Source organism: Triturus cristatus, chromosome 10 (genome assembly GCF_964204655.1).
Source record: "Triturus cristatus chromosome 10, aTriCri1.1, whole genome shotgun sequence".
NCBI lineage: Eukaryota > Metazoa > Chordata > Amphibia > Caudata > Salamandridae > Triturus > Triturus cristatus.
Genome location: NC_140593.1, coordinates 367,007,322 through 367,022,375, shown reverse-complemented (window position 1 = coordinate 367,022,375; position 15,054 = coordinate 367,007,322).

The window sequence follows — 15,054 nt, the reverse complement described above, 5'->3', positions numbered from 1 at the left end:
AGATAGTAAAAGTGTGCGGCATTGAGCACATTGTTTCTCTCAGAAAGGGGAAAAACATGCAGAATTGGACTCAATATTCCAGGGCTGTATGTTATTTTCCATTCTGGTGGTGGAAACTTTCAACCAACCCCCTTTATCTCAGAGTGAGCTGTTGGTCAGGATTATAAATTCTGGACCCGGTATCTCTCGGTGGAGATGACAGGAAACTTGGAAGAATGCCCAAGTGTCTACCCATAGTCGCTTTTGATTCCTTAAGTAGGTGTTAAAATGAACATAGGATGACCTTCTCCTGGACCCCAACTCCTTATGCAATGTTATTTATTTTATTAATTGTACCGCTTCGTTCTCAGGGACATTTAGGGCCATATGTAAAATGAAGTGGAGGATAGAGGTGTTAGCCTTCCTGGCTTAACGCCTCTCTCCTCCACTTCCGAAACGCAAGGCTGCACAATATCTACAAGAATGTGGCGCAGCCTTGCATTTCCCCCTGCAACGGCGCTAAGTTTAGCAACTTAGCGCCGACGCAGACACTCTTGCACGAGAGTGCAAGGGTGTCTGCGCGCAGGCGAGGATTGTTTATGTGTAGGAAGGTGTCCCTTCCTGCTCATAAACAATCCTAGAAATACTATCCTGTCACTTTCATGTGTGCTGCTTCATGCAGCACACATGAAAGTGACAAAATTTCATTTTTTTTAAACGTTTGTTTATGAGAAGGAAGGGACACCTTCCTACACATAAACAATCCTCGCCTGCGCGCAGACACCCTTGCACACCAACTGCCACACCCACAGCCGACCCCTTTCACGCTAACCATAGCGTGAAAGGAGGCCTTATGTACAAGGCAGAGTTAAGCCACGTTAAGTGTCTTAACGCTGCCTTGTACATAAGGCGCAGCCCCTATCGCCACAACAACGTAAATATAGGTGACGTTGTGGTGACGATAGGGGCTTGTGCATATGCCCCTCAATATTAACAAGGGAACATCAGCATTTTTGTTATCGATCACATTTTCTAAACAACATATGTCACAAATTTCTTAAAGATAATGAACAAAAAAGACTCATAGGTCCCTCCCTACTCCCCACCCTGACCTTTCTATGCTATTATTTAGGATATGAACCTGCTCAGTTTAGGAACAGAAGTCCCTTTCAGAAAGCAAGGGTGCTACCAAACTGCATATTGACTGTGGGCCTCATTTATGAGGTTTTGCCGTAGGGCAGTGCAGCAGGCCTTCCTGCTGCGCTTCCCTACTACAAAAGAAAAGGGCAGGAATGCGCCGTATCTATAAGATACGGCGCATTCCTGTCCTTTTCCCCAGCGCTGCCGCACAATAAGCTGCCATGCGCCAAAGCAGGCACCTTTGTACCATGGTGCAAGGGTGCCTGTGTTGTGGGGATTATTATTTTTGTACAGGAAGGGAAACCTTTCAGTACAAAAATAATCACAAAAGGCTTCCTCTTTCTATGTGTGCTGCAGAATGCAGCACGCATAGAAAAAGGAAACGCAGAACACTGCGTTAAAGGAACTGATATTTATCAGGCAGCATTAAGCCCAAACAAGTGGCTTAGTGCTACCTGATAAATATGACGCAGGTTTCTGCGCCACAGAACGTCAAAAAAAGTGATGTTCCAGGGGCGCAAGGAGTCTCATAAATGAGGCCCTGTGTTTATAACAGAAAAACAAACGTCTGTTAGTGATGATGTGAACACAAAATGCTGCCCTCTTGTGGCTTATTCACATAACAAAAAAGTGAGCAAGGCAACAAGATCATCTCAAACTTCAATTCACAATACAGATTCAGACCCTTACATATCCACAGTCTGCTCTTTTCATGGCCCCTCAAGATATTACAACCATCTTAGATCAAAGAGGTTCCACTCCTCTGATCCTTTGTGGTCTCCTAGCCACCTCTGACAAGGGTTTTATGATAGAGGCACACATGGCTAAACCACGCGTGCCTCTACCAAACAGCCAGAACCACGAATGCGTCTTAACCACGCATTACTTTATCACGCATGCCTTTGCCACTTTCGTGGAAAAGGCATGAATGGTAAAGGGGAATATGTGGCTGCGGTCGCGATCCCCCTCCCCAAGCTACAAACCCCCTATCTGTCCCTAACCCTTAATATACACTATCCTGACCCCCTCACACTCCTGCACTTTCCCTGAAACTACCCCAACCCTCTTCCACTGCCCTTAGGCCTAAAACCCTAACCCCTATATTAAAAAACTACCCTGACCCCAACCCCCAAACCCTAAAATACTACTCCAAACTCCCCTAAGCCCTAAAAACTACCCCGACTACCCATTCCCCGACCCCTGCCCTGAGGCCTAAAACCCTGTCCCCCTACCCCCACCCACTCCCCTTCCACTGCATATGCATGGTTAAGGCATATCTGTGGTTAAGGCAAGCATGGTAGGGCTTGCGTAGTCGGAACACGTGTGGCTTAGCCCGCATTGTTCCAACTGTTTACCCTGAAAAGGCATCTCTTGGCATCCTTTTCACTCATCTTCAAGAGAAGGGCATTGGCGGCTCTGCCCTACCTTATCATATCTTAGGTTTGCTCATTCTTAAGTAATCGCACTAAATTTCTCTGCCTTCTTCCCAACTTCTCTAGAACTCCATCTGGTCCTTTTGGTCGGCTCCAGGGCTCATCTCTAAGCCAACACTTGTTAATGCTTACATCACCGCCCTGGCTCCTTTGCTCTGATCTTTCGATTATTTCCTACTTTGATGACACCCAGATAATTTTATCAACCTCTGAGAATCTTGAATCAACAAAAAGATACATTACCGCCTGCATGTACTCTGGTGCAAAATGGTGCATGCTAACTACCTAAAGTGAAATAGTGACAAGACAGAGTTGTTTCTCTTTGGAAACAACACTTCTGCTTTGCCCATGGATTGGTGGGTGGAAAAACTAGAGAACTCCTGCACCCTAGTACTGTCAGCTACAAATCTGGGCTAGTACATTCAAAACCAAAGCAAATTAAACAGGTAGCTGGGGTCTGATTTTACATTATCAGATTCCTGTGTTAAACTCCTTCTCCTTCAGCCTGATGACTGCCAAAAAGCCATGGTCCAGGCTCTGATTTCCATCAGGATAATGGTAACAGACTTTGGACCTTATTAGGACTACGGCGGTTCATAAGACCGCCATAGTCGTGGTAGGGGTCTGTATACTGTCAAACTGGCGTCTACCTGCCATATTATGACTTGGGCCATTGGACCGTCACAGGACCACTACAATCGCCTGGGATTTGTGATCCCATGGTGATTGCGCAGCGGTCTGGGGCAGCAATATGCTGGCGGTGCCGCTGCGGCACCGCCAAGCATATTATAAGTTGCCTCATCACCATCATTTCCATGGCAGTGAGCCCGCCATGGAAAGGATAGAAGTGAGGCAACTCAGGGGGGGCGTACAGGGCCCCTTGTTGCCTCTTGGCCTGGGAATGCATGCAGGGGGGCACATGGTGTGCCCCCCTGTATGTTTGCAGCCCCAAGCTCCTGCACGACATGGACTGCATGACGACATGGTGCATTCCATGCCATGCAGAAACATACTGAGGCAGTCCCATGGCGATGCCTTTCTAAGGCTCTCCTGTGGGCCTTTGAAAGGCACTGCTGTGACACTGCTGCAGCATGCCTGCCCACCAAGGATTTCACTCGTTATCCGGTGTGCGGTGTGTGCAGGGCTTTCAATGTCCTCCTGGGGAGCGCTGGTGTGGTGCTCTGCGGGAGGACCACCAAAGTCATTTGGCCCATAATCTGCCACTGCCACACTATCTTTCCCAGGCAGTCCAAAATGCTGCAACATGTTTCATTCTCAATGTTCCACCCACTCAATTGGTCTATGCTCTATTCGCAGTGATACTCAAAGTGCGGCCCTCCTGACCTTCATATGCGGCCCCTTGATGAATGACCGCACTTATGAGTTTACTAAATTCCAGAATGATGCTGAATAAACAGGGAAGCGTTTATTTGCAAGATAGCTGAAGTAGAAAAATAAATAGCAAATGAAAAAGTGTCCTGCACCACTTAACTTTAGAAACACATTAAGTTTTAAGACATCTTGCACAAAGGTGTAAAAAAATTACATTCTATTCAAAATCCCCACAAATTGTTCATTATCATGCAGAAGTGTTTCACCTTAGTACATCAGAATATCTCAGTGCATTGAGAAGTATTTTTGAAAAGTGATAGTTTTCACAAATGAACGTAGAAACATGTATGCCTCTCCCCACCCTGACAACAATGCCAAGAGTGAACTAAGAGGCAAGTCTTTTGTCACGTTGAACCCTCTGGGTGGCCTTGGTGCTTATTATACATGAACAAAAACAACAGTTGATGGATCGAATGCAGAACAATGTCATACATTCACCCCAGTACAGAGATCTGGGCCTAAATCCATCGTTTTTTTGCTCACCATGCCATTCCAGTTTGAACCCAGCCATATGCAAATCAGTCTTGACCCTGTGCCTCATTGGAACAGTCCAGCCCGAACAGCCAAGCCAGGTCCTCCCTGGACTGGAACCAAGCATCCTAGGACCGGTTTCGGTGTTTCACCCCTATTCAGCCAGGATAGCTTGATTACAGTGGCATGGAGAGCACGGGACTCACGTCTGAGCAGACCCGTCTCACTCGGTGTGACAAATGCAAAAACAACAGTTGATGGACCGAATAAAGAACAATGTCATACATTCACCCCAGTACAGAGATCTGGGCCTAAACCTATCGTTTTTTTGCTCATCATGCCATTCCAGTATGAACCTAGCCATATGCAAATCAGTCTTGACCCTGTGCCTCATGGGAACAGTCCAGCCCGAACTGCAAAGCCAGGCCATGTCTGACCGGGTGGTGGAGTGAGCTAAAGAATGATGATGGATTTAACCTAGATCAGTTGACTGGGGGTGAGTGTTTGATTTGCTCTAATGCTCCGTCCATCATCCCCTTTGGTATCGCTTTGTTTGCCCTAAGTTGGCAGGGTGTGCTCAGACGTGGGTCCCTTGCTACCTTTGCCACTGGATTCAAGATAGCCTGGCTGATGAGGGTTATGAACCCGAAACCGGTCCCAGGATGCTTGTTTCCGGTCCAGGGAAGACATGACTTGGCAGTTCTGGCTGTGCTGTTCCCATGAGGCACAGGGTCAGACTGATTTGCATATGGCCATGTCTGAACTGGGGTGGAGAGTGAGCTAAAGAATGATGATGGATTAAACCCAGATCAGTTGACTGGGGGTGAGTGTTTGATTTGCTCTAACGCTCCGTCCATCATCCCCTTTGGTATCGCTTTGTTCACCCTAAGTTGGCAGGGTATGCCCAGACATGGGTCTCTTGCTCAATTTGCCACTGGATACAAGATAGCCTGGCTGATGAGGGATATGAACCTGAAACCGGTCCCAGGATGTTTGTTTCCGGTCCAGGGAAGACATGGCTTGGCAGTTCGGGCTGGACTGTTCCCATGAGGCACAGGGTCAGACTGATTTGCATATGGCCATGTCTGAACTGGGGTGGTGGAGTGAGCTAAAGAATGATGATGGATTAAACCCAGATCAGTTGACTGGGGTGAGTGTTTGATTTGCTCTAACGCTCCGCCCATCATCCCCTTTGGTATCGCTTTGTTCGCCCTAAGTTGGCAGGGTATGCTCAGACGTGGGTCCCTTGCTCACTTTGCCAGTGGATTCAAGATAGACTGGCTGATAAGGGTTATGAACCCGAAACCGGTCCCAGGATGCTTGTTTCCGGTCCAGGGAAGACATGGCTTGGCATTTCGGGATGGACTGTTCCCATGAGGCACAGGGTCAGACTGATTTGCATATATCCATATTGGAACTGGGGTGGTGGAGTGAGCTAAAGAATGATAATGGAATAAACCCAGATCTGTTGACTGGGGGTGAGTGTTTGATTTGCTCTAACGCTCCGCCCATCATCCCCTTTGGTATCGCTTTGTTCGCCCGAAGTTGGCAGGGTATGCCCGGACGTGGGTTCCTTGCTCACTTTGCCACTGGATTCAAGATAGCCAGGCTGATGAGGTTTATGAACCTGAAACCGGTCCAAGGATGCTTGTTTCCGGTCCAGGGAAGACATGGCTTGGCAGTTTGGGCTGGACTGTTCCCATGAGGCACAGGGTCAGACTGATTTGCATATGGCCATGACTGAACTGCGGTGGTGGAGTGAGCTAAAGAATGAAGATGGATTAAACCTAGATCAGTTGAGTGGGGGTGAGTGTTGATTTGCTCTAACGCTCCGTCCATCCTCCCCTTTGGTATCGCTTTGTTCGCCCTAAGTTGGCAGGGTATGTCCAGACGTGGGTCCCTTGCTCACTTTGCCACTGGATTCAAGATAGCCTGGCTGATGAGGGTTATGAACCTGAAACCGGTCCCAGGATGCTTGTTTCTGGTCCAGGGAAGACATGGCTTGGCAGTTTGGGCTGGAGTGTTCCCATGAGGTACAGGGTCAGACTGATTTGCATATGGCCATGTCTGAACTGGGGTGGTGGAGTGAGCTAAAGAATGATGATGGATTAAACCCAGATCAGTTGACTGGGGGTGAGTGTTTAATTTGATCTAACGCTCTGCCCATCATCCCCTTTGGTATCGCTTTGTTCGCCCTAAGTTGGCAGGGTATGCCCAGACGTGGGTCCCTTGCTCACTTTGCCACTGGATTCAAGATAGCCAGGCTGATGAGGTTTATGAACCTGACACCGGTCCCAGGATGCTTGTTTCCGGTCCAGGGAAGACATGGCTTGGCAGGTCGGGCTGGACTGTTCCCATGAGGCACAGGGTCAGACTGATTTGCATATGGCCATGTCTGAACTGCGGTGGTGGAGTGAGCTAAAGAATGATGATGGATTAAACCCAGATCAGTTGACTGGGGGTGAGTGTTTGATTTGCTCTAACGCTCCGTCCATCATCCCCTTTGGTATCGCTTTGTTCGCCCGAAGTTGGCAGGGTATGCCCAGACGTGGGTCCCTTGCTCACTTTGCCACTGGATTCAAGATAGCCAGGCTGATGAGGGTTATGAACCCGAAACCGGTCCAGGGAAGACAAGGCTTGGCAGGTTGGGCTGGTCTGTTCCCATGAGGCACAGGGTCAGATTGATTTGCATATGGCCATGTCTGAACTGCGGTGGTGGAGTGAGCTAAAGAATGAAGATGGATTAAACCCAGATCAGTTGACTGGGGGTGAGTGTTTGATTTGCTCTAACGCTCCGTCCATCATCCCCTTTGGTATCGCTTTGTTCGCCCTAAGTTGGCAGGGTATGCCCAGTCGTGGGTCCCTTGCTCACTTTGCCACTGGATTCAAAATAGCCTGGCTGATGAGGGTTATGAACCCGCAACCGGTCCAAGGATGCTTGTTTCCGGTCCAGGGAAGACATGGCTTGGCAGTTTGGGCTGGACTGTTCCCATGAGGCACAGGGTCAGACTGATTTGCATATGGCCATGTCTGAATTGGGGTGGTGGAGTGAGCTAAATAATGATGATGGATTAAACCCAGATCATCCCCTTTGGTATCGCTTTATTATACATGAACAGCATTATAGTTTATTAAATCAAACACAATAGAAGGTTTTGTACAGTTCATATCCTCAACACGTATGTTTCAAAGTACCCTTATATGCCAAATGAAAATAAAGGAGGCAAAGTGAAATAAAACAATTGTCTAGGATCACACAATTTGGTCAAGTGGAAAACCGGGTTTGATCATTGTTCTTTTTGGGTATTACATTGTACAATTCAATCTCATTTCAGTTTAATAATGAAGTTACTTCTTTTTTAAACACTTGACTCTCCCGACGTAGGGCATAATTCAGTTTTGCCAAATCTATGACTCTGCTAGAGACTGGAGTATTAATTTAGAGGGCAGTATGGAATGAAACCCTCAAAATAACTCAATGAATCACTGACCACATCGTGTACATGCTTTGCTTCCAAAACGCCCAGCTTACCTGCCACCCCAGCCTGCAAAGCCCCCACCCCGCTAGCATCAATGCCGCCCTCTGGCACATCACAGACCATATTTTATGGCCCCAGGGAAAATATTTGCGAATACCCATGCTCTATTGGCTTCTCCATACTGGCTCCCTGTCAGGAAAAGTTGTATGCACAAGGCGCCATGCGTTGTGCACAAAGCCATGGCCTCTTAAAATCTGAGACACCCACACCATTGACCGCCTATTTTTTTTAAATAATGTTTTGAATAGTAACTGGGAAAGGAGTATTGAGATCTATCTTTGCACTGCCACTGCTTTACCATTCATGGTACACCTTCTAGCAAGACGTTAATTGTGAAGGGATATGGATTTTTTTCATTTGATGAATGAACTAATCTGGAAAATGAATTATAAATATACACTTGTGATCGAAATTCTTATGAACATTCATTAAATCACCTGTGTGTCCTTCCCGCTTACTTTGCATCCACAGTCTCTACAAAAGATCCTAATAACTATTATATGTAACACTTGCTGGTGCTTTGCCATTCTGTAGCACTGATTTTTGCAGCGGATTGACTTTTTCAATTTTGCACTATAGAGCAAAAGTTGCTTTCTTTTTGCTGTGCGATGAGCCTGCGAGCAGGTGTTAGTTATGCTCTGTTGTTATACATAAATCGATGAAGGCGATGAGCATTTTTACCCAAGAATGAAAAGACGCCTCTTCAGCATATATACCATATGATGACACGGCTTATAGGGAGCGCTTACATCCTTGTGCTACTAAAGAATGTCAGGAGTTAGAAAGAACAGTCGAAGCTGCATGCCACATGAATTACATTTTTAAATATTGCAGCAAGATTTACAGGTTGGGGTGGTGGCGGGGAAAGGGGGGTGGGCTCTCTGAAACTTAGTGTACAATGTATTTACCCGTGCCATAGCATGCCAGCACCTGAACTGAGCACTGGGACAGCTGTTTGGCGCTTACCGAGTCTTCGGGGGTTCTACAATGAGATTCAGCATAGGTTTTTGTATTCTGTGAGTGCTGTTATTAACGTTTTGGTGTTCTGCTTCCTTGGCGGTGACTTTGCTTCTCAGTAATATGGATCATGCCATCAACGCAGAGAAGAAGGCGCCTCACTTTCTATTCCCAGGTAAGCGTCCCTCTTTTGTCAATATTATGTGCAGGAACATGCAGCCGGTTTGTCATTTTCATGTAGACAACATATTGTAATGCCATACTGCAGAACAATATCATAAAACACCCTACCTAATCTGTCAATTTATAGCAACACTTGAGTTAGAAAAATCACAAACCGCGGTGCCTGCTGCTTGTAAAGCAATGCGTGCGCGCCCGGATAAGGATTCGATTTCCCACCACTAGAGGGCACCATCTGGCCTAAAAAAATGATCTCCTGAGAACAAAATGCTCGGGTGAGGCTTTCTGACATGAGCGATTTGCCAAGAGCCTGCTTGAGCAGAACACAGACGGTTCCAAGACTGGCCGGGCTCTAAAGAAATGCTACCCATCTTTGAAATATGATGCATATGATTGAAATGGGGCCCTCAAGCGCAGTAAGAAACGAGGATGCCTTAAAACAGAGCGGGGCATATCACGGGTTTCTCTCGGTCAGTGTCCGAGACCCTATTGACGTTGTAGAGGTGCGCCACGCTTTCCCATTTGAACTTGTCATCCGTGTCAGAAGTGTCACTCACTGAGCGCCGCGAAGCTGCAGCAGCAAATAAATAGAGCAGTCGTCTTGTTTCCGGTTCAGCGCTTGTCTGCTCTCCCCCCTGCTCGCCCCCGTTTAAAAAACACTTTGCGCGGGGGTAGTTTAGGTTAAAGAGCAGTCACAGCTCAGACGTTATTCACAGTTATTTCGAGCCATAAATACATATTTTCACACCTCCGAGGCCGTGCGCGCACCGGTCAGACGGTCATGTTGGAGTAAAGGGGACAGCGTGTTCGAGTCTCACAGATTACTGAAGGGCAGTGCGAACCATGTATTATAATTTAAGAACGCCCATCACAGTGATGCTAGTTCTATCAAAACACATATTGCTGTATGATTTAAAATCGTTTAATGCAACTGAATAATTTCAGTGAAAATAATTGTCTGGGCTTCTCCTGGGATGAGAACAAATTTATATAATTAAAAATGCCATAACAATAGACTGGGGACGCTGAGGTAGAAATCCCTGCAAGTGTATCCTTGTTCAGGATCTCACCCGTTATTTCATACTAACGTGTGTTCTACCAAACGCGATTTAATGAAATCAAGCAACATATCATATAGGAAGTGAACATGGTAAAGCAATGCAGACATTTGTAGTTAAACAAAGTGAATCAATGCATAATGACATATGTACACCCCATACACATACCCACACGTATGTATAATACTATATATATATATATATATATATATATATATATATATATATATATATATATATATATATATATATATATATATATATATATATATATATATATATATATATATATATATATATATATATACATATATATATATATGGTCCATGGTCGATATTTTGTATTTACATTTATTATGTTCACTATACAGCTATATACGTATGTATATATATATATATATATAATATATATACATATACAAATTCATACAACATACACTGCGCATAATGTCAACGTTTGTGCTTCAGAGGTTATCTGCATATATAAATAGGATAAATAGGGCATTTGCCATATACACATATTCCTATATGCAAATATTTCCCATATGGACACTGCATTTCCCATAAACACATGTGAATGTGCACACAGTGTGAGACCACCTCTCTGTCTGTCACTCTCCCCTTTCTCTCCTTCCCTTGCTGAGTCTGTGCATGCACACACCGGTATCACCGTTGCCAACAAATGAAACATCTTTTAGCAAAGCTAAAGAGAATTTCAGTTTATTTTATCCCTGCATTCAATGTGCAGTTTATAATTATACATAATAGAAAGCAGACGAGACAAATCTGCAAAGAATGCAATTCAGAATGGAGTAACAACAAATATTTGCTCATAGTCTTGATGCCCATTAGATCTTGAAAGCTTTTTTATTGCTTTTGCAAAAACATTTGAAAGCAGATGTTACAGAGTTTTCAAATACTATTCCCACTGATTGCCAGCTTACCATGAATTTAGCTATGCATATTTTGAGATATAAGCTACAAATAGAATGTTTGATTAAACCCACCTATGCCTGCACGTCTTTCTAGGTGTATGTAATACAGACCTGAAGTGTTCGGATGTATTACACCAAAGTGCATAAATGTGGGAATGAGGTAGCGAGGACTGAGGACTTTTAAACATGGGCTTTAGAAGAAAAACATAAAGACGATTTTAGAGTGTTTTCTTTTCTAAGACAAGATCAAGCAGATACAAAATAAATCAGCGGTACAGAGAAAAACAGTAAGAGGGTGACTCCATCTTTCAATGTTTGTACCAGACATACTTTGCCTATTTTTCTGAAAACTTTAAAAAAAACACCCAAGTATGCTCTGTAATGCACTTTTTATGTAATTTTTATGAATGCGATGGACTAGAAACCAACAGCAGTACTGGTAGGAAACGTTCAAGAAACAGTACACCGCGGGAGGCCACCTCTTGAATGGAGCCATGGGGGCTCTCATGGTTGGATCATAGTACCCCAGGCTGAAAGAAGGCCCCTGTCGTGTAGACAACTGTAAAAACCATAGAGAGGAGGAATGCCACTGTGTCCCTGGAAGACAAGACTCTGGGCATTGACATCAACCCACGCTGCCACCCACGCGAGGGAAAATGGGTGCCAATGCTGGCCTGCCTGAACATTCAATCTGCAGAGGACAAGGGTTTAAGGGATGGTATTGCATTTATTTGTATTATATAGATTCGGCTATCAAAATAAGAAAAAAAGGTGCTACAGTTCCTTTACTTTTGTACTATCTTTAAAACACATTCACTATCCTTAAAAAACACATTCACGGAAAGGATAATTTTTGTTGTATTAAGATTTTCAGTGATGGTTTTCAAATAACTTTCCGTATCTAAAAACATCCTTTCATCCTTCCCATATACAGTTTTCTAAAGCCAGTTGATTTTGTTCTTAAAATCCCACATTTGACCAGGAAGACGATTTCTGTCGACCTTCCCACCCAGAAATAGAAAAAAAAAAACACAATGCATTGGAGAGGTCAACAGTACTTTCTTTGCAATAGTAAAGTGGAGCCACCTTGAATACATAAGTCTTTTTTTTATGTCCAGTGACCTTATCTCATTATTTCCACATTTCCACTTGTGAATGAATCAGGTCAGCTAAGAATGGCGGTGCACGAGTGCTGCACTAGTTGAACGTGGCTAGTAAATACTTGGAACCGCCGAGGAATCTTTCTCTTTTTCTGCTTGCACAAAATCTTCAAGATGTGTACACGTTTTAAGCAAGACACCGGATTTAACCCTTCACTTGTTAAGGCACAACACTCGGTAACACTGCTCTGTAAGTATCCCTACATTATTAATTCAATTTATATTCATTGTAATAACGCTGATCATAATGAACACATTTGGTATTCATGAGGATGTCATAGGGACTGCCATGGAAATTCCAGGCGATTCGGCATTAATTAATCTACCACCTAATTTTCATCGCAGAACAGGAATGTGCCATATCTGTCATAAAATAATATATTCCGGCAATTTATATTTGTCTCAATATTGTGTCACGTACAGCACGTATGGGCACACAATTTTATGGTACACCACATATGATGAACACTTGAATAGCACAGAATGTTTTGCAGTTCAATTCTAGTACAACACATGTTTAAGGCTCTAAAGCAACACCGGTCATCAATTTGTATCTAGACACTTATTAACAGGTGCCAATGTGACCAAACGCAACACCTTGTGTGATTTAGTATCATGGCATTACATTTTACAGCATTGTTTGATATATTTCAAACTTGAAATAACGTGTTTTGTTTAGGTAAAACTGTAAAACAATCTTCTTAAGGTTTAACAAGTGTCTGAATGGATACAAACTCCTTAGATATGAAACACAAGATCATCTAAGACTTTCTAAATACTATATTTCGAATAAAGAAATTTAGGTAAATCTAACTGTAACATACTGTGAGCTATTGAAAATATTTCACAGGTCTCTGTGAAGTGCGGATTTCATTATCATAATGACAGCCACTAACCCACTTTGCATAGTTTTATCATTGTCAGGGCTACTGGGATTGTGTAAAATGGAGCGCTAAATAACGTGGCAAGGCTATTTGAATAATGCGGCGAATATGCAAATTATGCGGTAGATTTCTTAAGGTATTATTTCATCCATTAAAGGTACAGCAAACATTTATTGTATAACTGATAAAGAACTGGTATATGAATTATCTGATTGCAATGTTATATTCAATGGTCAAGTAATAAAAGCTTGATGAGCTGCCTTCACAATCAAGCGAATTAAATTTCAAATGTAGGCGCAACCCTGCTACGCCTATGGTGATTACATTGTTAATATGGTGGGGGTGGAGCCAGGTAACACTAGGTGTGAATCTTTCACTTTGCTATATTAGTGATAATGACCAAATGCTGTTTCCGACCATTGCCTCAGTTCCCATATATGACACAAGAGGGGCCACTTAGAAATAGGATAAAGGGATGCATTGAAGACTATGTAGAAACCGAACTATTGAGTCACACACATTCATTTGTGTTTAGGTATACTCATTTGCAAGCCCAAACAAGATTCGTATGAGGAAGGGCACTTTCCAAATATAAACAGTTTTAGAGATCTATAACCACTGACAAGTGTACAAACATTCTTTAGGTATGTTGTTTAACAAGGCTAATTAAGAGGCCACTGTAAAGCTATGACTACAAAAGACAACATGGGACATATTTCATGCTTTCTCTCTTTATCCTTTTTAGGTCCGGCCTAAGACTACTTTAGCCAACACGCTTGAGCTTAACCTACCTACACAGAGGATGACGCAAAAGGTCACGCCCAGTAGTCATCAGTTACAGTGTTCTGCACATATTGATCTGCCCACATTTATTTGCCTTCCAGCAATGGTTGATTGTAACTTTCAGTCTCAGGGAGCCTCCAGTACAGATCAGGGCAGGTACTCAATGCTGGCTCAGTTTAGGAGGCCACAGTCTGGTTGCAAGCTGTGGTTGACAGCCCACAATGCCGAAACAGTAGGATTTCCAGATGTAATTTGGATTAATAAACAAAACATTTAGGCTCACCTCAGATAGGTTGGCCAGGGCAGCAAACTGTTCCTCAAACAAACTGTGTGAAGTGAGTAACATAACGCCTAACACATATTTAAGAAACAACTTGCAGTTGTAAGACATGTTAATTATCAAGTCTGTATGATTAACAATAAGTTACACTGGTGTGACTTATTAGAAGCAGTGCAGGGACAGAATATCAAGTACAAAATATCGAGTTGCACAAATATCGAGTCATTAATATCTTGGGTCAGAAATATCGACAGCAAGAATATCGTGGTCAAGAATATCGACTTAAGGTAAGTAATATCGATTTTAAAAATATCCAAGTGTTTAAGATTGTTTGCAAAAATATATTTGTTAAAAATATCGTTTTTTATTATTGATATGTATTTTAGCATATATTTTATATGTATGTGATGTATGTTTTTTGTATAAGAATTGTTTGTTTAACAAGGCTAATTAAGAGGCCACTGTAAAGCTATGACTACAAAAGACAACATGGGACATATGTGTTTTAGTAGTTATTAATGTTTTTTATTTGAATTTTATGCTTTTATTCCGAAGCGGGTTTTGGGTTTATAGGGAAATAGGGTGGGAAGTAATTTAATTATAATACATTTATTAATTTGTTTACATTTGAATTTTGTGTTTTTAGTTCCGTGGCGGGTTGTGGGTTTATAGGTGAATAGGGTGGGAAGTAATTTAATTATATTAAATGTATTGACTAATTTTTATTTATTAATATTTGTTTAATTGAGTTGTTAAAATCTTAAATATGTAAATTAATTAATTATTATCTGGATGTTAAATACTTTTAATAAATTAATTGGTAATTAATTATGGTAATTGTGTAATTAATGTTAGGTGTGTGT